This window comes from Spermophilus citellus (assembly GCF_964194105.1).
Source record: "Spermophilus citellus genome assembly, chromosome: 6".
Classification (NCBI taxonomy): domain Eukaryota; kingdom Metazoa; phylum Chordata; class Mammalia; order Rodentia; family Sciuridae; genus Spermophilus; species Spermophilus citellus.
The window spans coordinates 155,183,223-155,206,888 of record NC_138187.1 but is presented as its reverse complement, the minus strand read 5'-3'; the positions used below and the strand labels follow the sequence as shown (position 1 = coordinate 155,206,888).

The window sequence follows — 23,666 nt, the reverse complement described above, 5'->3', positions numbered from 1 at the left end:
ATTTTATTTTAATTTACTAGGAATTGAACTGAGGGGTACTTAATCACTGAGCCACATTTCCCAGTCATTATTATTATTATTATATTTTTAAATTTTGAGACAGCATCTCAATAAGTTGCTTAGGGCCTCACTAAGTTGCTGAGGCTGACTTAGAACTTGCAATTCTCTGGCTTGGATTATAGGTGCATGCCAGTGCGCCTGGCTCAGCAGCCAATTTTTATAGCAGGATTCTTAATGTAGTAATTCAGTGGTAATAATATCATTGTTTCTAATTTTTAGTAAAATTATAAACCCCTTAGATTTTTTAAATTCATAAATTCATTACATACATTTGAAAAATTTAGAAATTGGATCATGCCAACTTATTGTTTTAAATTCAGATTAAAGATGAAGCTTGGGGAAAAACCTGACAAATGATATTAGGCTTTCATGATGATAGATAATAATGTTGAACACTTGTTATCAAACTTTAGTTAGCTGTGAGAAAGCAAAACTTCTTTATTTGACTAAGCCTCCATATGGTCTGTCACTTCCTCCAACTACAGATCTTTATGCTTTCTGATTTCAGTTGATCCTTTTTCTCTTTTTTAGTATGTCCTAGTTTCGTATTCCTCAATTAAATAAGGAAGTTCATGGTTAGAAAAATTGTGGTGGCTTTTCAAAAGAATCATTGGTTAATTTAAAAACTTCCATAATTTTTCTTACTCTTAATCTTAGCTGTTTGGTATGTAAGAATATTTTATCACTTAATATTGATTTGAGTTTTACATTGTTGATTTTGGGACTCAAATTCCATTCTTATCATGCAGTATTTCTTGAAAACTTTAATTTTCCACTGAGCTTTTATAACGGGGTGATCTTAATCAACTTCTCTCCCTCATAAAACCTGAAAAGCCAGATATCTTATTATAATACTGAAAAGATACTCTGTCAGGGAACTTCACTGTATTAATAAAAATATCTGTATTATAGACTTAAAGTAGTTGTAAAATTGAAAGAAATTTGCTTGTGTAACGCTTTAACATAATCCCTACCTATAGACAATTTGCAAGAGTGCAAGAAATTCCATATACTCTTTACTTATATTCATCAATTATGTACATTTTGCTCCATTTACTTTATCCTATTTTATCTCTCTATATATTAGGTTTAATTCCTGAGTCTGAAAAATTGTGATCTTTTGTCCCTAAATACCTCTGTATATTTCTTAAGAATGAGAATATTATCTAATATAACCACAGATTATCAAAGTGAGGATTTTTAACATTGACGTATAATTCTTTAATCCATAATTTATGTCAAATTTTGTCAGTTTTTCCAATAATGTCCTTATGGCTATAGTCTATCAGTTTAGGATGCAATACAAAATTGTGCATTGCTTTTGATTATCTATCTTTAGTTTCCTTTAAAATGAAAGAGTTGCATAGTCTTTCCTTATTTTTCCGGATCTTGATATTTTTTGAAGCAAGGAGTTGTTCTTTTATAATGCTTTTTAATTTGGGATTGTCTGCTGGCACATAATATCCTTTTGTCTCAGTAGTAATACTGGGTTATTGGTTCATTCATTCTTTTGTCTGTTGGTTGGTTTGTTCATTCACACATTTATTCATTCTTTTCAATGAATTTACTCCTTTCTTGAGCCCTAGGATACACAGAAAATAGTTTCACAATTGCCAATCTGTAATACTGGATAAGTAAACCTAGTAACTAGAGTTTATTGTTGCTTACTGATTTTTAAGACAAAATTTAATTATGGGGAAATAAGTACATTTTAAGGGTACATTTAATGATTTTTGACAAGTGCGCGCGCGCACACACACACACACACACACACACACACTCTCTATACATCCCTATCAAGACTTACAAAATTTCCATCATCCCACACAGCTTCCTGGTTCCTCTTAATGGTTTCCTCCACCACTCTACATTACTTTTCAAGTCCCCTCACCTCCTTTCTATTCCCATTAAAGATTAGTTTTGTCTGCTTTAGAATTCCATGTAAATGAAATAATATATAGTATGCACTCTTGTATCCACTTTCCATCATTGACACATCTGTGAGATTCATCCATATTACTTTATGAATTATTTGTTCTTTTTATAGCTGAGTAGTATTCTATTGTATGAAAATACTGTATTTTATTCATTTTACTATGACATATATTTGGGTTGTTTCCAGTTTAGTTCCACTATACAAAACTGTTATGGAGATATATTTTAAAATTTCTCTTATACAAATAGCTGTAAGTGGAATTATTGGGTAGCGTTGTATGTTTAACTTGTTAAAAAAAAAACCACTGCCAGCATATTTCATAGTAATTGTACCATCTTACGCTGCTATTACCAATTTTTAGAGTTCTAGTTGTTCTGTATCCTCACCAATATTTGCTTTTATCAGCTCTTTTTAGCCATTCTTGTGGATGTGAGTGACATCTAATTATGTCTTTAATTTCTTTCCTTAATTTATTGAGATTAAATACTTTTCATATGCTTTTTAGCCTTTAATTTTTCTTTGTAAAGGATTTATTCAAATAATTTTTTTAACTAGTAAGTTGTAGAAGTTCTTACGTATTGTGGTACAAATTGAGATATTTTTATAGTGGATAGTTTCTGACAGTTTTTGGTTTTTCTAATGATGTCTTCTATAAAACAGAAGTTTTTCAATTTGTGAAGTCATATTTAGTAATGTTTTCCCATCACAATTACTTCTCTCTGTGTTCTAAGAATTCTTTGCCCACCCTCAAATCACAAGTGTATAGTTTCATTTACAAGGTTTATAGTGTAATATTTTACACTTAGGTCTGTTTCCCATCACAAATTATTATTTTTTGGATGATGTGATGTACCATAAAAAAGAGAATTTAGAACATAATGTTCATTGTTTCTTTATATAAATTAACATTTATAGGTGTTTTTGTTTTTCAGTGCTGGGAATTGGACCCACAGCCTTACAAATGCTAGGCAAGCATTCTACCATTGAGCTATACCCCCAGTAAGTGGGTTTTTTTTTTTTTTTTTTGTACCAAGGATTGAACTCATGGGCATTTGAACACTGAGCCACATCCCCAGCCCTAATTTGTATTTTCTTTAGACACAGGGTCTCACTGAGTTGCTTAGTGCATCACTTTTTGCTGAGTCTAGTTTTGAACTGGCCATCCATCTGTCTCAGCCTTCCAAGCCACTGTGATTACAGGCGTGTACCACCATGCCTGGCTGTAGGTGTAGTTTTTTAAAAAATATTTATATTTTAGTTATAGGTGGATACAATATCTTTATTTTATAGTTTTTTTATGTGGTGCTGAGGTTTGAACCCAGTGCCTCACGCATGCAAGGCGAGCTCTCTACTTCTGAGCCAGAACCCCAGCCCCGTACGTGTATTTTTAATAAGGGAAAAAATTATTATTGTAAGACCCTCTAATTTGATGTATTGTTTTTGAAAAAGCCAAATACTTCAACATTTATTTCATATATGAATGTATAAATTTAGAGACTACATATTTAAGCAAAGAAAGTGAGGTTATTGCTTTGTAGTAATGGAAATAATAGAATATTTCAATCTGTTTTTAAAGGAATATAGAGGTTAAAGTTCTTTATTGTTCATACTATACCAAGAAAAATATAAAAAAATATAAATTCATTGTGCACAGTTTACAAATAAATGCACAGTTTTTAGTTTGCCAGAGGAAATCACTTTTTTTATCCAACTCACATAGTAGCTTTGATTGCCCTGTCATATCTCTCTTATTGGTGGTCTGAAGTGTGTCAGACTTTCCATTTGAAACCCCTATTTTCAGGGGGTTATGAGTAGACAGTTGAAGAAACTCTAACTGGCCAAAAACTTGGCACTCATGATCTTGGTTCGGTATAAGGTACTTGCTTTAAAAAAAATGTTAAATAGTCAGCTCCTTTTTAAAAGTGTAAGTAGCACAAAGAGGAATAAAGGAATTTCTTTGGTTAAACAGATAGGAAAAATATTTCCAACCAACTTATTCCAATTAGATTTGCATAGCAAACTTTCCTGTTCTACAAATTATTTAAGTACGTATGTTTTTAATGTTTCCAGTTGCCACGGGAACTTTCCTTAGGATTTTCCTTTTTTAGGGGTTAGAATATAGCTCAGTGTTAGAGTACTTGCCTAGCATAAATGAGGCCCTGGGTTTGATTTTCCTTTTTCTTTACTATAGTTCATAGCAAATACCTTCTGATGCTGTTCTTTTCTGTCCAGTAAATACTTTCTAATTCTAAATATGTAACATATTTACATAAAAAATGAATTTAAGTTTTGGCTTTTTTTTTCTTCTTTTTGCTGTGCTAAATTGAATAGAAAGTGTATCACCTTACTTTACTTTTTAAAGATCAATATCAACTTTGAGATAGATTGTAGTTGTAAATGGTTTTGATTTGCTTGAAATTAAATTTCTGAAATGCAGATCTTTGAAAACTCTGCAGAGGAGCTGTAATTCTAAGAACAGACAAGTTTGGTTTGTTTTCCTTCATTTTTTGGAAATTATAGATGTCCACTTGTGTACTTACTTTCATAATCTATTTTTAACTCACTCATTTGCATGGTAAACACTTGATTACTATTGGTCCATAAAGGTGTTTGTGGTTTTTATGGCATTTTTAGTTCTCTACTTATTTTTTAAAAATCACTTCCTAAAAATATAATATTTAGATGTTAGTTGTTACAGGAAAAGAGATGTTCTTTTGGAAAACTTTATTTTCTTCTCTACATTGAAGAAAATTTACTTAAGGCAAGGGGTTTTAGGTGCTGCTGAAATTTTGGAGATCTGGGGAAAATGGGGCAATAACATGATACGAGTTCTTAAGCAACAACATCTGCTGTGGTTCAAAGCCACACAAAGAAAGCTGCTTAAGCAGTCGAGTGTTTTGGACTGCCCGGACAAGTGTGGTTCAACTGCAAAGACTGCAGAATAGAGGAAACTTAAAGTTTAGAGAAGTTGTTAAAAAATGGAGTCACGGAAAATGAGCATCTTTAAGAAACAAATACCACATAGTCCTCCAAGCTATGGAAGATCTTTGTCAGAACCTGCTTATGCAAATTCAGAGACAGGAACAAGTATTTATCAGCGGTGTGGTCCATTGAAAAGCAAGAGGAAGAAAAATGAATATGCTGTTTCCAATGTAGAAAAGACACTGGGTGCTTATCGATGGCAAAAACATCATGATTTTAGGTTGAAAGGGGGCAAATGGGAGAGATTGCAGAATAATAAAGGAGAACTGGAAGAACTAAAAGTCCTGCCAGAGATGATCTGTACTAATAATGCTTCTTCCTCTGATAATGAGGTCTTTCGAACATCAACAGAGAAGCTGAACTTTGTCAACACTCAGAAACTTCGGGCTCCATTCACCAGATCTATTTCAGAACCAGAGCCCCGCTGCACTATCAAATGTATTAGACCATGGCCGACTTCATTGGGGTCAGTGGAGTCTGAACAGCAGGGATATTTCATCCGTGGGATTTTCTCAACTCTTTCCAATGGCTTTTCCAGGATGCTGAGTCTAAAAGGAGAATCGTTCAATGAGCCAGTAAGAGAAGGTATATTGTGATAATAAGGGGGAAAAAGGATGGCTCAGATTTAATTACTATTGAAATTTTAATTGTTTTTATAAGCAGCTAAACCATTTTATTTGCTCATTATAAATCAAATTTATTTCATAGCACATTTGAAAAGGTATAACCTCTGCTTCAGAAACCCTCTTTCAATAAGTAATAATAGTAAGAAATGAATGGATTGGCTAATTGAAGAATTTTATATGATGTTAGTTTTTTTTGAACTCTATTTTGGGGTTTGTGTTAAAGTTTTTTTAATCTTTATTGATCTTCTTTTGTGCGTTAAGTGCAATTTAGAGAGAAATAATCAAATAATTCTCTCATGATAGTTGAGAAACAGTAGTACAAACAATTTCTACCATTGTGTCTTTTTAAAAATTATTTAAAGATTAATGAATGTTATTAGAACTATATAGAGTAGAATTATACACTTATTAGAATTTTCATTTGCTTATATCAAAAATATACAATTTGAATATGGAATTCAAGAACACAAATCTTAAATATTCAGATGACAAAATATAAATTTGTTTGATTGGTTTTATGTAACAGGCTTATCAATTTTAAAAAATCTCATTTAGGATTTTTAAATTAAAAATATATTTGATATTGTTGTAACATTGTTAAAAACTCCTAAATTACAACTTAGTATCTGAGTTTTGGAAATGGCTGTCTATATCTGATAAACTGTTTCAATTATGTCTTAGGGCCTGTTTTTTTTGAGAAGCTTAACACTAAAACCTTGATTATGGCCAGGCACAGTGGCATATGCCCTCCCAGCAGCTTGGGGAGCTACGAAAGGATGATCACCATGTTCAAAGCCAGCCTCAGCAAAGAGCTAGGCTCTAAGCAACTCAGTGAGACCCTGTCTCTAAATAAAATACAAAATATGGTTGGGATGTGGCTCAGTGATTAAGTGCCCCTGAGTTCAATCCTCAGTACTGTCACCACCACCACCACCACCACGCACACGCACACGCACACGCACACGCGCACACACACACACACACAAAACAAAAACCCAAAAAACTTGATTATGGGCTGGGGATATAGCTCAGTTGGTAGAGTGCTTTCCTTGCATGCACAAGGCCCTGGGTTCAATCCCAGCACCACAAAAACAGACCAAAAAAACTTGATTGCATCTTCATCCAAATTGACCATATCAACAAAGGTTTGTATTTCCTTAAATATTTTGGGAATGGTTGAAAAATTTTGTTATTGGAATATAATTTAATTTCTTTTAAAGTATAGTTGAATACCAGAAAATGACAGTTCAATGAAATCTTAAGTAATTTTACGTGTGCCAAAAGTTCAGTATTTTTTCTGAGCCCCAGCCTTCGTAAATATTCCTTTATTTAGTGAATTTTAATAATGATTATTTTCTTCTTTCTTTGGCAAATCGACAGTTACCAAGGGGAAAATCTTTTTTGGTGTGCTTCTGTTAACATTCCATTAAGATTTTGAAGAACCAAGTTGTTGCATTTCTTTGGATGCAAGAATGTAAGGTGATCAAATGGTAGAATGCCCAAAGGAGAGTAAGAGTTTAAATTTTCAGAACTGGTACTTCTCATGGGTAATGTGTACATTTGGTAAAAGAAGCTATATTTTAATGTTGGACTTGAAGTTCACTTTCAGTTCTAAGCATACATATCAAGTTATTATTGATCACCTGCTGTTATGTGAAGTGATGTGAGAATGTGTCCCTACTTTTTACGCATTGATGATCTGCTTAAGGAGATATAAAATGTTCTGTATTTTACTTTGTCTTATCTTATCCATTGTTATCATAGAATAATTATGAATACAGAAGCATGTATAGAGTTCAAATTTAAAGTGCTGTTGTAAGGAATTTCAAATTCATTAGTAAAGAACCACTTGTGTTCTTATTAGACTTGCTATTACATATTACAGTATTGTGGTGTTTTAGTCAGCTTTTTCGCTGCTGTGACAAAGGAATTGGAGCAATTGGAACAACTGTAGAGTAGGAAAAGTTTGTTTGAGGGCTCACAGTTTCAGAGATCTCAATCCATAGACAGCTGGCTCCATTCCTCAGGGCTCCAGGTGAGACAGGAATAATGTGGTGGAAGAGTGTGGCAGAGGGAAGTGGTTACATGCTGACCAAGAGACTCCACTTGCCAGATACAAATATATATCCCAAAGCCATACCCCAATCCCCACCTTCTCCAGCCATACCCTACCACTTCAGTTACCACTCAGTCAATCCCAATTAATTCACCAATTGGGTTTAAACTCTAACATTCCTCCTCCAAACCTTCTTGCATTGTCTCACATGTGAGCTTGTGGGGGACACCTCACATCCAAACCATAACATGTGGCAAGGTATGGAATTATTATAACACAGATATCTTTAATACTTCATTAAAAATTAATATATTTTTGAATTTGAAACTCCCTAATGTTTGTTACTTTTTCAGCAAGAACCATAAGATGTGAGCAACATTAAGTAAGATACTATATATTGAGAAAATTTAAAGTAGTGTTTGACACTATTTTGCCAACTATACTGGCGGTTACTCTGTATACATTATATTATTTTTTTCTACTATGCAACTCCTAAAAGAAAATATAGTGTCAGTGTTCCAGCATATAGGCACAGGCAATGACTTTTTCAGTAGGATCCTTAAAGCTCAGGAAATAATTCCAAGAGTTAATTAACTAGATGGCATCAAATTAAAAATCTTTTTTTGTTTGTTTGTTTGTTTTGCACAGCAAAGGAAGCAATTAGGAATGTGAAGAGAGAACCTATAAAATGGGAGAAAGTCTTTGCTAGCTACTCTTCTGATAAAGGAGTAATGTCTAGAATATATAAAGAACTCAAAAAACTTTACACCAAAAAAACCTCAGTTAATAAATAGGCAAATGAATTCAACAGACCCTTTGCAAAAGAAGAAATACAAATGGGTAACAAATGTATGAAAAATGTTCAACATCATTAGCAATTAGAGAAATGCAAATCAAAATACACTGAGAATCCATCTCACACCAATCAGAATGGCAGTCATGAAGAATACAAATAATAATAAATGCTGGAGAGGATTTAGGAACTCATTTACACTGTTTGTTGAATTGTAAATGAGTATAACCTCTATGAAAATCAGTATGGAGATTCCTCAAAAGATTAGGCATGAAACCACAATGTGATCCAGCTGTACTACTCCCCAATATTTGTCCTCAAGAATTAAAGTCTTTGGTAGGCACAGTGGTGCACGCCCATAATCCCAGCGATTCAGCAGGTTGAGGAAGAAGGACAAGTTCAAAGCCAACCTAAACAGTTTAGCAAGGTGATAAGCAACTTAGCAAGTCCCTGTCTCTAAATACAAAATGAAACAGGCTTGGGATGTGGCTCAGTAGTTAAAAGCCCCTGGGTTCAATTTTTGGTACCCCCCCCTCCAAAAAAAAAAAAAAAAGGAAATCATGCTACAGTGATACGTGCATACCTATGTTTATAGCAGTACAATTCATAATAGCTAAAATATGGGACCAGTGTAGGTGTCCATCAGCTGATGAATGGATGAAGAAAATGTAGTATATATACCCAATGGAGTTTTATTCAGCCATAAAGAAAAAGGAAATTATGTCATTTGTAGGAAAATGGATAGGACTAGAGACCACTGTAAATGAGTTAAGTTTAAGAGTCATGTTTTCTTTCATGTGGAAGCTATAGAGGAAAAAGGAAAGGAAAGATGGGAGCAGATCTCATGAAAGGCAAAGGAAGATCAGCAGAGGAAAGGGGACCAAGGAGTGGGAGGTGGGGAGGAAGGGGAAAGTGCTGGGAAGTTGTATTCACTGAATTATATTACTACATTGTGAAATATGTGCATGTGGGAATATGTAACAATAAATATACCTATCAGTATGTACAACTATAACACACCAATTAAAAAAGTAGGGAAAATAATTTTTCTACAAAGAAATTGTACTTACATGGATATAATTTTTTAAAAAAGAAGAGGATATCTGGTTGAGTTTGTTATAATTACTGAAGGTAAATAAATTACAATATTCTAGTATGAAGTTGTGTGAAATCACTTGTTTTGAACATATTTTGACCATGAGCAAGTAATAATTTGTTGTATTCAGTGACAATTTCTATCAGGATGTGAGCAATGAAATGTACTCAGGATTTCTAGTTCAAGAGGGAGAATGCTCAGTGTCTTCACTGCTATTCTTTATTCAATTGTCCCATGATACAATATGTATTCCTTCTTCTGATACAATATATGGATCAAGAGGTACAATATAAAATAAAACTCCTTATAGCTAAAAGTAGCCCGAACTACTTTGAACCCATGCCTAAGCCTGGGATAAACATTCTTGGAATAGTAGGAACATTTGAAACATTATATGAAGTGATAACTTAAGCAGATTATGGTGTATCAAGCCAGCAAAGTACCATATAGTCTACATTGTTACCATTTTTTACCATGTGAAAGTTATGTATTTAATGTATGTAACACTTGGACAGTAGATTATTTGGAGGCAGTCTGAGTCCTAAATTACTTTTTCCTTCCCTTTCAGCAGGTAGAGAGAGGAATGAAAGCTTTAAAAAAAAGTTGGATATCAGATGATTTTAATATTTTTCTAAATAGTTTTCTTTTAACATTCTCATTAAATCTTAAACAACTTTTTCATAAATCTAACTGGAAGGAACCTTACACAGCAGCAGAATAACTATGTATTAGATTTTCGAGATATTGTTCTAGTCTGGAAGTACAGCTAATGTTTTTATTAGGTATCTAGTGCATCATCACTTATTCTAGGGAATCAATAACAAATCAGGAAAAAAACAAATGAAAAAAACAAATGGATAAACTCTTGCATTTATAGAACACTACACATAAAAATAATAATAGTAAAGTCCAGTTACAATAAGAATTTACATAATGCCCAAGATCCTCTTTATAATCAGACTTTCTGTTTGCTTTGTATAATAATTAGATTAAAAAGAACTTGGGTTGGGGTGCTGGGGCTTGCCTCAGTGGTAGCACACCTGGCTGGCATGTGTGAGGCACTAGGTTCTCAGCACCACATATAAATAAATAAAATAAAGGTCTATCAACAACTAAAAATAATTAAAGAGAAAAAAACAAAGAACGTTGTGGCTTAGTGGTAGAGCGCTTGCCTCATATGTATGAGACACTGGGTTTGATTCTCAGCACCACATATAAATAAATTAATAAAATAAAGTTCCATCAACAACTAAATATGTATATTAAATTTTTTAAAAGAACTTTATACCATGCAGATAAATGTTTCTTTTTCATCATTTCTCCTAATAATTTATGCTTCTCTGCATGCATAATATCTAACCTGCTAGCATTTTGTCACCCATTCTGTGGCATCTAAGCTGTAAGCAGTTGATCCAGTATTTTGTCACTTATAGTATTTTTTTTCATATTTGTGCATCCTTGAAATTAGTAAATATGTTTAAAATAAGCTAGACAATGAACTTAAATATATCTAAAGTTATTCAATATATTAGTATAATCCTTTCATTTTGAATAAATATATTCTGATGTATTAATATGCTAGACCTGCCATAACAAAAATACAAGATGGGTGGCTTAAACAAATTAATTTTCTTAAAATTCTGGAAGTACAAGATCATGGTGGTAGTAGGACTGGTTTCTCCTAAAGGCTTTTGCTGTGGCCCTACTTTGCCTTTGCTGAGTGGGGAGGGGCCTCTAGCATCTCTTCCTCCTCTTATTAAAGACAGCAGTTTTGTTGGATTACACTGCCACTCTTATGATTTCATTTAACCTTAAGTACATCCTTAAAGGTCCTATCTCTAAATATAGTCACACTGAAAGTTAGGGCTTTAACATATGAACCTTGGAGGTGGGCACACATAACCATTTCAAGTGTATAGTAAAGTGGCTTCCCACTGCTGTGCACCATCACCACCTTCCATCTTCAGACTATTTTTTATCTTCCCAAAGTGAAACTCACTATTCATTAAACACTGATTCTCCATTCTTCCCTCTCACTGGTCCCTGATAACCATCATTTTGCTTTCTGTCTTAATGAATTTGACTGTTAGGTACCTCATATAAGTGGAAACGTGTAATATTTGTCTTTTTTTTGACAGATTTTTTTATTTTAATGTATTCACAGAGTTGTATCAACACACTACAATTTGAGGACTTTTTTTTATCACACAAAAAAGAAATCCTGCACCAAGCAGTCACTCCCTATATTTTTCCCTTAAAGATTCCTATCCATTCCACATAGGTAATAACCACTAATGTACTATATAGATTTACTTATAATTTTGATATAAATAATGTTATCCAAGATGTGACCTTTTGTGTCCTGTCTCTTAGCATAATGTTTTCATAGTTCATCCATGTTGTAGCATCTTTCAGTACTCTTATTTCTTTTTCTGAACAAACAAAATTCTATTGTATGGTTTATGCGATATTTTATTTCTACATTCAGCATTTGAGAGATGTTTGTGTTTTGTCCACCTTTTACTATTATGACTTATACTGCTATGAACATTCATGAACAAGTTTTTGTGTTAAAGTATGTTTTTATTTTTCTTATTTATCCTCATAATCTATAGGTGATTATTCTGCTTTCCAAATAATGATTTGGTGTTTTGGGGACATTAAGTCACTTTAAATTTTTCATTTATTATCTAAACATCTAACAGTCTTACTATTGAATTCTTATTTAAATAAATATATTCAATCAATAAATATTTATGTGTACACACACACACATATATATATATATCATAAATATTTTTAGTAATTAGCAATTTCCTACACCTGTGCTGACGATATAAATATATATTGTTCTAGTATTTGCCACTGGTAGCTTGATTACAGTGAACAATGTGATTCATCTACATTTCCAAGATGATTGTCATATTTATATTTGCCTAAAGCTGGTTTTAGTCATTTTCTCATGCTCACGCCATTTTATTTGTGAAAAAGCAATGAGAAGAATAAGATGAGTAATAACTCTAAATCTGTGATTATGAAACCTTATCCATATGAGTATACAGGTTCTTAGTGACTGACTTTAGTCAGTAAACCACAAACATTTTTCCTGTTATTCTCATGAGGAACTCCGAATGAGATATCCTTAAACTTTCTTTTCTCCTAATTTCTGGATTCAGGGATTTGCATGCCTGTACAAAGTAGGAATCCTGTGTTCTGTTCATGTTTTTAGATATTTTCACCAAAATATCAAAATAATTTGAAGCTTAAGGGACTCCAATTCATTATAACTTAGCACAGTATGTAATCATAATCTTGGGAAAAATAAAGGATATTTTGAGTGCCATGTGTGTGGTTTGTTGGTCTGGAGAAAAGTGGTATCTAGTGGTTAGAACATATGAGTTTCTGTCAGCATTTGTGGTTTTTATTCCCAGATCTAGGCTCTTTTATAAAGAGAAGCAGAGTCCATGCCTGGTATGTGTTTAATACACTGCTTTATATACCACAGATATATTGTAAATAGTAGTGAAGATTTTATGCTACTGATAGAATAATCTTCACATTGTTCATTTTATGTAAAGTAATGATAGCTGTTTCAGGTAATTAGTGATTCAGTTTTTAAAATTTTTTTTTTTGGTAAGGTTGAGATTAACATTCCCATGTAATAGAGATGGAATTTTAAACAATATATAATGAACATTTTTTATCTATTCTCTTTACACATGAGTCTCTGTCAAATGGATTGTTGAAAACTGTGCAAATGGAGCTTATTTATTTCATATGCCAGAATCTCAGAATAAAGAATATGCTTTAGATTTTGTGATGATTTTAATTTATGAACATTAGGCTCTGATGACCTAGTATTTAAGTTTTATTTACCTCCATCATTTTGATGGCATCCTATCCTAATCAGGGCTCTTTTAAAAAGCCCTTTTTGTAATATTGCTGTACCTTGAGGTGACTGAGGTGTTCTCCTAAAATAAGGTATTAAAGGTATTTTCCTAGGTTATTAAAAATAGATGAATGACATGTTTTTATTTTAAAAATTTCTTTTTAAAGTATTTCTTAACATTTCGGTGACTTGTTCCTTAGTCTATAATAAAATTAAGTATTTCACTTAACTAAATATCAACTGCTATAGTTACTTTTTGTCCCGTGTCTTAACTTTAGGGCATTGCTTTTCAAACAGAACATTTTATGAACACCTACACCTGTTGGTTACTGTGAACAGAAGTCAGTTGATAGTGGAAATTATGGTAAACCTGGTTTATTATTTATTGGGCTGATAGGTATGCCTCAGATGTTGCTATTAGGCCTTTACTTCGAGTCTGTATCCCTTTGAATAATCTTCCCCATTCTTTTTATTGCATTCTAGTTCCATCATTTTGTTATCAACCCCATTTCTTTTTTGAATTATTTTTTTAGATGTTGATGAATCTTTATTTTATCCATTTATATGCTGTGCTGAGAATCAAACCCAGTGCCTCATACATGGTAGGCAAGTGATCTACCACTGAGCCACAACTCCAGCCCCTCAACCCTATTTATTTTGAAGGAGATATTTATTGTAATTTAACAATAATAATGTTAATTTAAACATTTTTAATAGGTCAATTTCTCATATTTTTCTTAATATTCCTTTAGTTTTATTTCAAATGTTAGAATACAAAAGGACTTTTTATTCCTTTGGAAGAAGAAATAAAAGAATGAAAATGGTAATTTAAAAAATACTGCTAAAAGCCTTTAAAGCCCAGTATCAGAATTTCAAAGTAAATTTTACAAATATATTTATACTTATATTTACATTTCTGGAGAGCATATTGGAAATTTATCTTGAGAAAAAGTAAGATGGAAATTTATGAAAATGAACATAGTTATAATTATAGCTATGCATTGTTGTTAAGCAGAAGTAAAAGTCAACTTCTGTTTGGAATTTTTTTTTTTTGAACAAAAGTCTGTGATTGTAAACTGATGTCCTTCACTTCACATTTTACTTTCTCTAAAAAATTCTTTTATTACAGTGGATTTTTGGCCAAATCATTAGAAGATTTTGTTAGTCTTTTAAAGATAACCTTTTTTGTTTATATTTTTTATATTTTTATTTACTTTTTTTGATTGGAAAAATAAGTCCTTTGGTATGCCCTACTGACACATTTTTCTAGTTTACCAGTATAATTTTTTAACAATGATATGGAATATTAAAACACCAAGTGGAATTTGAGGGAAATGATTTATAACTAAATGAAAAAAATAAAATGAATTTATGAAGATATCTGAATCTTTTGATTTTGCTAATAATGCTTCCTTCTGAGGTGTTAGAGAGTTAGAACTTACCTAAATGAGTATTAGTGATATAATTTGTTTCTGTACTTCAGATAAAATAACACCACGTGCTATATAAGTATAGAGAAGAACGAGGTATCCTGTACATATAGCCATTGAAAGATATTATAAGCAACAAAAGTACTATGTAGTTTTTTGATTCTTAGTAGTTTTTGAACCTTTTGCAATAGGTTTTATACTACTGACATGTTCATATGTGACATCTCCCTAATGTGTTTCCTCTTCCTCTGTCTTACTTACTCTTTGTTTGGCTATTAAATATAGGAACTAATGGTGCAGATTAATTTCTCTCCCCTCTGCAAATATACACATATAAGTAGAGACGTGCATATAGAGGGTACCTTGGAGTTGCTAGGTCAGGAAACTTCCTTAGTCTGAAGAGTTTATGTTTTCTTGCTATGGTCATATTTAGTTCTCTCCTCAGTTTGAATGGTTACTTTTCAGGAAACACCACTCAGAGCACTAGGATGGAAAACTGATTTATTTCAACCACAGTTTGTTTATAGTGTTTATGAATGTGTCTCTTTCTAGCTTTCTAAGTTGTTGCTGTAGATTTTAAAATGTTCATATGTGATACCATAGTCTTCTATTTTTTAACATTTTACCACTTTGAGTGAAATATACAAACCTTCCATTTTGATATCTCTGCTTTACCTACTTTTTTATTTTATTTTATTTTATTTTTTTGATTTGAATTTTTTTTATTGGTTGTTCACAACATTACAAAGCTCTTGACATATCATATTTCATACATTAGATTGAAGTGGGTTATGAACCCCCAATTTTACCCCAAATGCAGATTGCAGAATCACGTTGGTTAGACATCCACAATTTTACATAATGCCCTATTAGTAATTGTTGTATTCTGCTACCTTTCCTATCCCCTACGATCCCCCCTCCCCTCCGCTCCCATCTTCTCTCTCTACCCCATCTACTATAATTCATTTCTCTCCTTGTTTATTTTCTCATTCCCTTCACAACCTCTTATATGTAATTTTGTATAGCAATGAGGGTCTCCCTTCATTTCCATGCAATTTCCCTTTTCTCTCCCTTTCCCTCCCATCTCATGTCTCTGTTTAATGTTAATCTTTTCTTCCTACTCTTCCTCCCTGCTCTGTTCATAGTTGCTCTCATTATATCAAAGAAGACATTTGGTATTTGTTTTTTAGGGATTGGCTAGCTTCACTAAGCATAATCTGCTCTAGTGCCATCCATTTCCCTGCAAATTCTATGATTTTGTCATTTTTATTGCTGCATAGTACTCCATTGTGTATAGATGCCACATTTTTTTTTATCCATTCATCTATTAAAGGGCATCTGGGTTGGTTCCACAGTCTTGCTATTGTGAATTGTGCTGCTATGAACATCGATGTGGCAGTATCCCTGTAGCATGTTCTTTTAAGGTCTTCAGGGAATAGTCCGAGAAGGGCAATAGCAGGGTCAAATGGTGGTTCCATTCCCATCTTTCCCAGGAATCTCCAAACTGCTTTCCAAGTTGGCCGCACCAATTTGCAGTCCCACCAGCAATGTACAAGTGTACCCTTTTCTCCACATCCTCGCCAGCACTTGTTGTTGTTTGACTTCATAGTGGCTGCCAATCTTACTGGAGTGAGATGGTATCTTAGTGTGGTTTTGATTTGCATTTCTCTGACTGCTAGAGATGGTGAGCAGTTTTTCATGTACTTGTTGATTGATTGTATATCCTCCTCTGAGAAGTGTCTGTTCAGGTCCTTGGCCCATTTGTTGATTGGGTTATTTGTTATCTTATTGTCTAATTTTTGAGTTCTTTGTGTACTCTGGATATTAGGGCTCTATCTGAAGTGTGAGGAGTAAAAATTTGTTCCCAGGATGTAGGCTCCCTATTTACCTCTCTTATTGTTTCTCTTGCTGAGAAAAAACTTTTTAGTTTAAGTAAGTCCCATTTGTTGATTCTTGTTATTAACTCTTGTGCTATGGGTGTCCTATTAAGGAATTTGGAGCCCGACCCCACTATATGTAGATCGGAGCCAACTTTTTCTTCTATCAGACGCAGAGTCTCTGATTTGATATCAAGCTCCTTGATCCATTTTGAGTTAACTTTTGTGCATGGCGAGAGAAAGGGATTCAGTTTCATTTTGTTGCATATGGATTTCCAGTTTTCCCAACACCATTTGTTGAAGATGCTATCCTTCCTCCATTGCATGCTTTTAGCCCCTTTATCAAATATAAGATAGTTGTAACTTTGTGGATTAGTCTCTGTGTCCTCTATTCTATACCATTGGTCCACCTGCCTGTTTTGGTACCAGTACCATGCTGTTTTTGTCACTATTGCTCTGTAATATAGTTTGAAATCTGGTATCACTATACCGCCTGATTCACACTTCCTGTTTAGAATTGCTTTTGCTATTCTGGGTCTTTTATTTTTCCATATGAATTTCATGATTGCTTTATCTATTTCTACAAGAAATGCCGTTGGGATTTTGATTGGCATTGCATTAAACCTATAGAGAACTTTTGGTAATATCCCCATTTTGGTGATGTTAGTTCTGCCTATCCATGAACAGGGTATATTTTTCCATCTTCTAAGATCTTCTTCTACTTCTCTATTTAGGGTTCTGTAGTTTTTATTGTATAAATCTTTCACCTCTTTTGTTAGGTTGATTCCCAAGTATTTTATTTTTTTTGAGGATATTGTGAATGGAGTGTTTTTCCTCATTTCCGTTTCAGAAGTTTTGTCGCTGATATACAGAAATGCCTTTGATTTATGCGTGTTGATTTTATATCCTGCCACTTTGCTGAATTCACTTATTAGTTCTAGTAGTTTCTTTGTAGACCCTTTTGGGTCTTCTAGGTATAGAATCATGTCATCTGCAAATAGTGATAATTTAAGTTCTTCTTTTCCTATTTTTATGCCTTTAATTTCTTTCATCTCTCTAATTGCTCTGGCCAGTGTTTCGAGAACTATATTGAATAGAAGTGGTGATAGAGGGCATCCCTGTCTTGTTCCAGATTTTAGAGGGAATGCCTTTAACTTTTGTCCATTCAGAATGATGCTAGCCTGAGGCTTAGCATAGATAGCTTTTACAATGTCAAGGTAAGTTCCTGTTATCCCTAGTTTTTCTAATGTTTTGAACATAAAGGGATGCTGTACTTTGTTTAATGCTTTCTCTGTGTCTATTGAGATGATCATATGGTTCTTATCTTTAAGTCTATTGATGTGGTGAATAACACTTATTGATTTGCGTATATTGAACCATCCTTGCATCCCAGGGATGAATCCTACTTGATCACGGTGCACAATTTTTTTGATGTGTTTTTGTATTCGATTCGCCAGAATTTTATTGAGGATTTTTGCATCTAGGTTCATTAGAGATATTTGTCTGTAGTTTTCTTTCTTTGAGGTGTCTTTGTCTGGTTTCGGAATCAGGGTGATGTTGGCCTCATAGAATGAATTTGGAAGAGCTCCCTCTTTTTCGATTTCCTGAAATAACTTGAAAAGTATTGGTATTAATTCTTCTTTAAAGGTTTTGTAAAACTCCGCTGTATACCCATCCGGTCCTGGGCTTTTCTTGGTTGGTAGTCTTTTGATGGCTTCTTCAATTTCATCCATTGATATTGGTCTGTTCAAATTGTGTGTATCCTCCTGACTCAGTCTGGGCAAATCATATGACTTAAGAAATTTATCGATGTCTTCACTATCTTCTATTTTATTGGAATATAGGTTTTCAAAATAATTTCTAATTGTCTTCTGTATTTCTGTAGCATCTGTTGTGATATTGCCTTTTTCATCCCGTATGTTAGTAATTTGAGTTCTGTCTCTTCTCTTCGTTAGCATGGCTAAAGGTCTGTCGATCTTATTTATTTTTTCGAAGAACCAACTTTTAGTTTTGTTAATTTTTTCAATAGTTTCTTTTGTTTCAATTTCATTGATTTCCGCTCTGATTTTAATTATTTCTTGCCTTCTGCTACATTTGCTGTTGTTTTGCTCTTCCTTTTCTAGGGCTTTGAGATGAAGTGTGAGCTCATTTATTTGTTGGTTTTTTTCTTTTTTTGAGGAATGACCACCAGGTGATGAATTTTCCTCTTGAAACTGCTTTCATTGTGTCCCATAGATTCCGATATGTTGTGTCTGTATTTTCATTTATCTCTAAGAATTTTTTGATTTCCTCCTTTATGTCTTCTGTAACCCATTGATCATTCAGTAACATATTGTTCATTTTCCATGTGATGTAGGATTTTTCCTTCCTTCTTTTATCATTGATTTCCAGTTTCATTCCATTATGATCAGATAAAATGCATGGTATTATCTCCACCCCTTTATATTTACTGAGGGTTGCCCTATGGCATAATATATGGTCTATTTTTGAGAAGGATCCATGTGCTGCTGAGAAAAAAGTATATCCATTTGATGATGGTTGATATATACTATATATCTCAGTTAAGTCTAGGTTATTGATTGTGATATTGAGTTCTATAGTTTCTTTATTCAACTTTTGTTTGGAGGATCTGTCCAATGGTGAGAGAGGTGTGTTGAAGTCACCCATAATTATTGTGTTGTGGTCTATTTGATTCTTGAACTTGAGGAGAATTTGTTTTATGAATGTCGCAGCACCATTATTTGGTGCACAAATATTGATAATTGTTATGTCTTGTTGGTGAATGGTTCCTTTTAACAGTATATAATGTCCTTCCTTATCCATTTTGATTAACTTAGTCTTGAAGTCGATTTTATTCGATATGAGGATGGCCACCCCTGCTTACTTACGAGGACCGTGTGCATGGTATATTTTTCCCCATCCTTTCACCTTCAGCCTGTGTATGTCTTTTCCAATCAGATGTGTCTCCTGGAGGCAGCATATTGTTGGATTTGTTTTTTTAATCCATGATACCAGCCTATGTCGCTTTATTAGAGAGTTTAAGCCATTAATATTCAGAGTTACTATTGATATATGGTTTGTACTTCCATCCATGTTTGATTATTTATCCTTTTTTTAAAAAAATTTAGTTTGTTTCTCCATGATTATCTTTCCCCTCGCCCTCTGTCTTTACCGAGGCACTTCCTACTGATGGTTTTGGTTATTGTTTTTCATTTCTTCCTCGTGTAGTGTTTTGCTCAAAATGCTTTGCAATGCTGGTTTTCTGGCTGCAAATTCTTTTAACTTTTGTTTATCATGAAAGATTTTTATTTCGTTGTCATACCTGAAGCTTAATTTTGCTGGATACAGAATTCTTGGTTGGCATCCATTGTCTTTCAGTGTTTGAAATACATTGTTCCATGACCTTCTTGCTTTCAGTGTCTGTGATGAAAAATCCGTTGTTAACCTTATTGGTTTACCCCTGAATGTAATCTGTCTCCTTTCTCTTGTAGCTTTTAATATTTTCTCTTTTTCTGTATATTGGATATCTTCATAACAATGTGTCTTGGCGTTGGTCTACTGTGATTTTGTGTGCTCGGTGTCCTGTATGCATCTTCAATTTGTATATCTGTTTCCTTTTTTATTTCTGGAAAGTTTTCTGTAATTATTTCATTCAGCAGGTTACTCATTCCCTTGGTTTGAATCTCTGTACCTTCTTCTATCCCGATGACTCGTAAGTTTGGTTTTTTTATGTTATCTCATAACTCTTGGATGTTTTTCTCGTGATTTTTTACCAGCCTTTCTGAGTTGGCTAGACTGTTTTCAAGATGATATATTTTGTCTTCATTATCTGTCGTTCTGGCTTCTACTTGCTCCACTCTGTTAGTGATACTCTCAATTGAGTTTTAATTTGGTTTATCGTTTCCTTCATTTCTGGAATTATTGTTTGATTATTTTTTATAATCTCTATCTCCTGATAAAGATGCTTAACTTCTTCTTTTATCTGTTTATGTAATTCATTCTCAATGTGTTCTTTCGCTGCTTGAATTTGCTGTCTTGTATCCTCTTTAAGGTTCCATTCCATCTGTCTAAGGTGTTCCTTGAGTTCTTTATATGACCATTTTTCTGATGACTCTAGGTCCTCCTGAATACTTAGGCTGTCCTGCATTGTTTGTACTCCTTTTCTTCCTTGCTTTTTGAAGCTGCTCATGTTACTTCTTGTTCTGTTTGACTGCTGCGTTACTGTTTACTCCTATAAATTTATTTGATGCTTGGGAGGAAAGGTATTAGAAGGGAAGGGAAGAAGTCACTAAAGAGAATGAGAGTAAGCAGGTAGAATTCAAGGAAGGGGGGATAAGAGAAATGAAAAGACAGAAGAAGAAAAAAAAATAGGAAATAAAAAAAGAAAAAATTTTTTAAAAAAAAATAATAAAAAAATTAAAATTAGAAGAAAAAAAATTTTAAAAAATTGTAAAAAAAAATTTAAAAAAACAAGAAAGAAAAATGAAAATGAAAGAAAAACCCAAATCAAAAAAAAAAAAAGAGAAAATAAAAAAAGGGGAAAAAAAACCTAATAAATGCAGTCTTAGAGTTTGATTAACTTCTCTTCTAGTAGGTGCTGCTGTGCCCACCAGGCCAAGTTTCTCCTGTCAATACGCGGGAACCAATCACTGTGCAGCGGCTCCTCCCTGACTGGGCGAGTCTCCAATCCTGAGTGCCTAGGGCCTCCTCTTGTGTCTAGTCACTTCCCACTTTTCCTCTAGCCAGGCCCCTCTCTCGGGTGCCGCTCACCACAATACTGGCTACACGCCAGGTCTGCTGCTCCCGGGAGCCCTGTTTTCATGAACGACTGGGCACACTCTTCCAGTTTGCCATTGCCTCAGACCCTAAGTTTGTAGAGCTTGGGGCTGAGAATCCTCAGCGAATTTTACTTGCCCTCCGGTAGCCACGCCCCCGGTAGCTGGTGCAAGAGACCTCAGCAGTCAGCCCTGGTGGGAGCGGTAGTTCCGCGCCATGGGTCCCGCGCCACCTCTGATTCCCTCGGGCTGGCTATTGCGCTCACGGGAGAGTTGGGAGGGGCCCTTAAGGTTTCCCCGTTGTGTGGAGAGGGAAGGCTAGGGAATTACACACCTGTAGCCGCATGTTTCAATGAAGTTATCTCCTCCTCCGCAGTCTGATGACGTCAGTTCTCTGCCATGATGGTTTCTCTTGCAAATGACGACAGTTCGTTTCCCTCCGTAGGATGAGAAGGGCTGACCAGTTGTTTCAGCCGGATGGATTAGTGCTGAGTCACAGCTGTTTGTCTGCGGGAAGCAGGCGAAGGGGAGTTTGAATTCAGCCGATCCGGGCTCAGAGTGTGTTCTGAGAGGCCCAGACTGTTCGCCCCAGATGCACGTCAGCTCAGCATTGCCTAGTGATCCTGAGCAAACAGATTTAGGTTGTTTACGACTCCCTATGCCTGCACAGCTGAAGAGGTCAGAGACTTGATCTCTCTGCGCCCGCCGCCATGTTGGAATCCTCTACCTACTTTTATTTATGTATTTATTTTGCAGTATTGGGGACTGTTATGGTTTAGATATTAGGTGTCCATAAAAGCTCATGTGTGAGAAAATGCAAGAAAGTTCAGAGGTGAAATAATTGTATAATGAGAGCTTTAACCTAATCAGTGTTATTAATCTGCTCATAGGGATTAACTGGATGGTAACAGTAGGCAGGTAGGGTGTAGTTGGAGGGTCCCTGGGGGATGCCTTTGGGGTATATATTTTGTCCTTGTTGAACAGAGCTCTTTCTCTGCTTCCTGGTGTCATGGCCTCAGTTGCCTTCCTCTGCCACATACTTCCACCATGATGTTCTGCCTTATATCAGGCCCCTAGGAATGGAGCCAGCCATCTGTGGACTGAGACCTCTGAAACCATGAGTCCCCAAAATAAACTTTTCCTCCTTTAATTGTTCTTGTCCTTTAATTATTCTGCTTGTGTTTCATTAGCTTCTTGAATCTGCAGGATTATGTCTTTTGCCAAAATTGGGATGTTTTCTCCGATATTTCTTTGAATCCTCTTTTAGCCCTGCTCTTTCTTCTCTCCTTCTTGAACTCTGATGATATGTGTTATTGGATTTTTTAATACTTTCCAACTTGTTTCTGAAACTTTGTTCTTTTAATTTTTTTCCATCTGCTTTCTCTTTTTTGCTAGTATTCTGTAAATTCTGTTGAGTCGAAGTCAAGATTATTGTGTCTTCTCTCATCTGTGTTCTATTAAGCCATTTTCATTAATTTTTCAGGTTCATTTCAATTATAGTAACTTCCATATGGTTATTTTTAAAAATAACTTCTGTTTTTTTGCTAACAGTTTATATTTTTAAAATTTGTTTCAAGAGAGTTTCTGATTTTTTTGTGAAGCATTTTATAATGGTCAATTAAATTTCCTTCTTAAATAATTTTAACACCTGATTCTTCTAAATTGATTGTCTTCTGTTGTTCAAACTGTTATTTTCCTGGTTCTTAGGATTTTGATATTTTTATTGAATTCTGAATATTTTGACTATTATGTTAGGAAACTTTGGGTCTTACTTAAATCTTATTTTAGCAGGCTGTCACCCTATTTATAGCATATTGGCAACTCCAGGCCTACTTTTGTGAGCTGTGGTTACAGTGACAATTTGATTTTCCTAGTATTGTTGGCACTATTTTGGTCTTCATGGTTTTACTGGGATTTCTAGGGGTCCCTTCTAATGCTGCCCAAAGCAGGGAAATGAACTTCCCCAAGAAAAGCATCTGGTAGAATGGAATCTCTAGACCAGGAGAAATATAGGCTTCTTGGGCTGGGTTGCTTTGGCCTGATTTTCTTGCCTTTTAAATAGAGAACATCTCCCAGGCTGACTCTCTGGCTACCTGGTGTCTGTCATGGGTGGGGGTGGTGGGGTGGGAGGGTTGGGGATAGGGGG

At 34.3% G+C, this 23,666-nt stretch overlaps 1 protein-coding gene across 4 annotated transcripts in view; it reads left to right on the top strand.

The window, feature by feature from the left end:
• Positions 1-23,666, top strand: part of RASAL2 (RAS protein activator like 2) — a 357,274-nt gene that overhangs the window by 109,467 nt on the left and 224,141 nt on the right. The gene's annotated exons all lie outside the window — the stretch shown is intronic.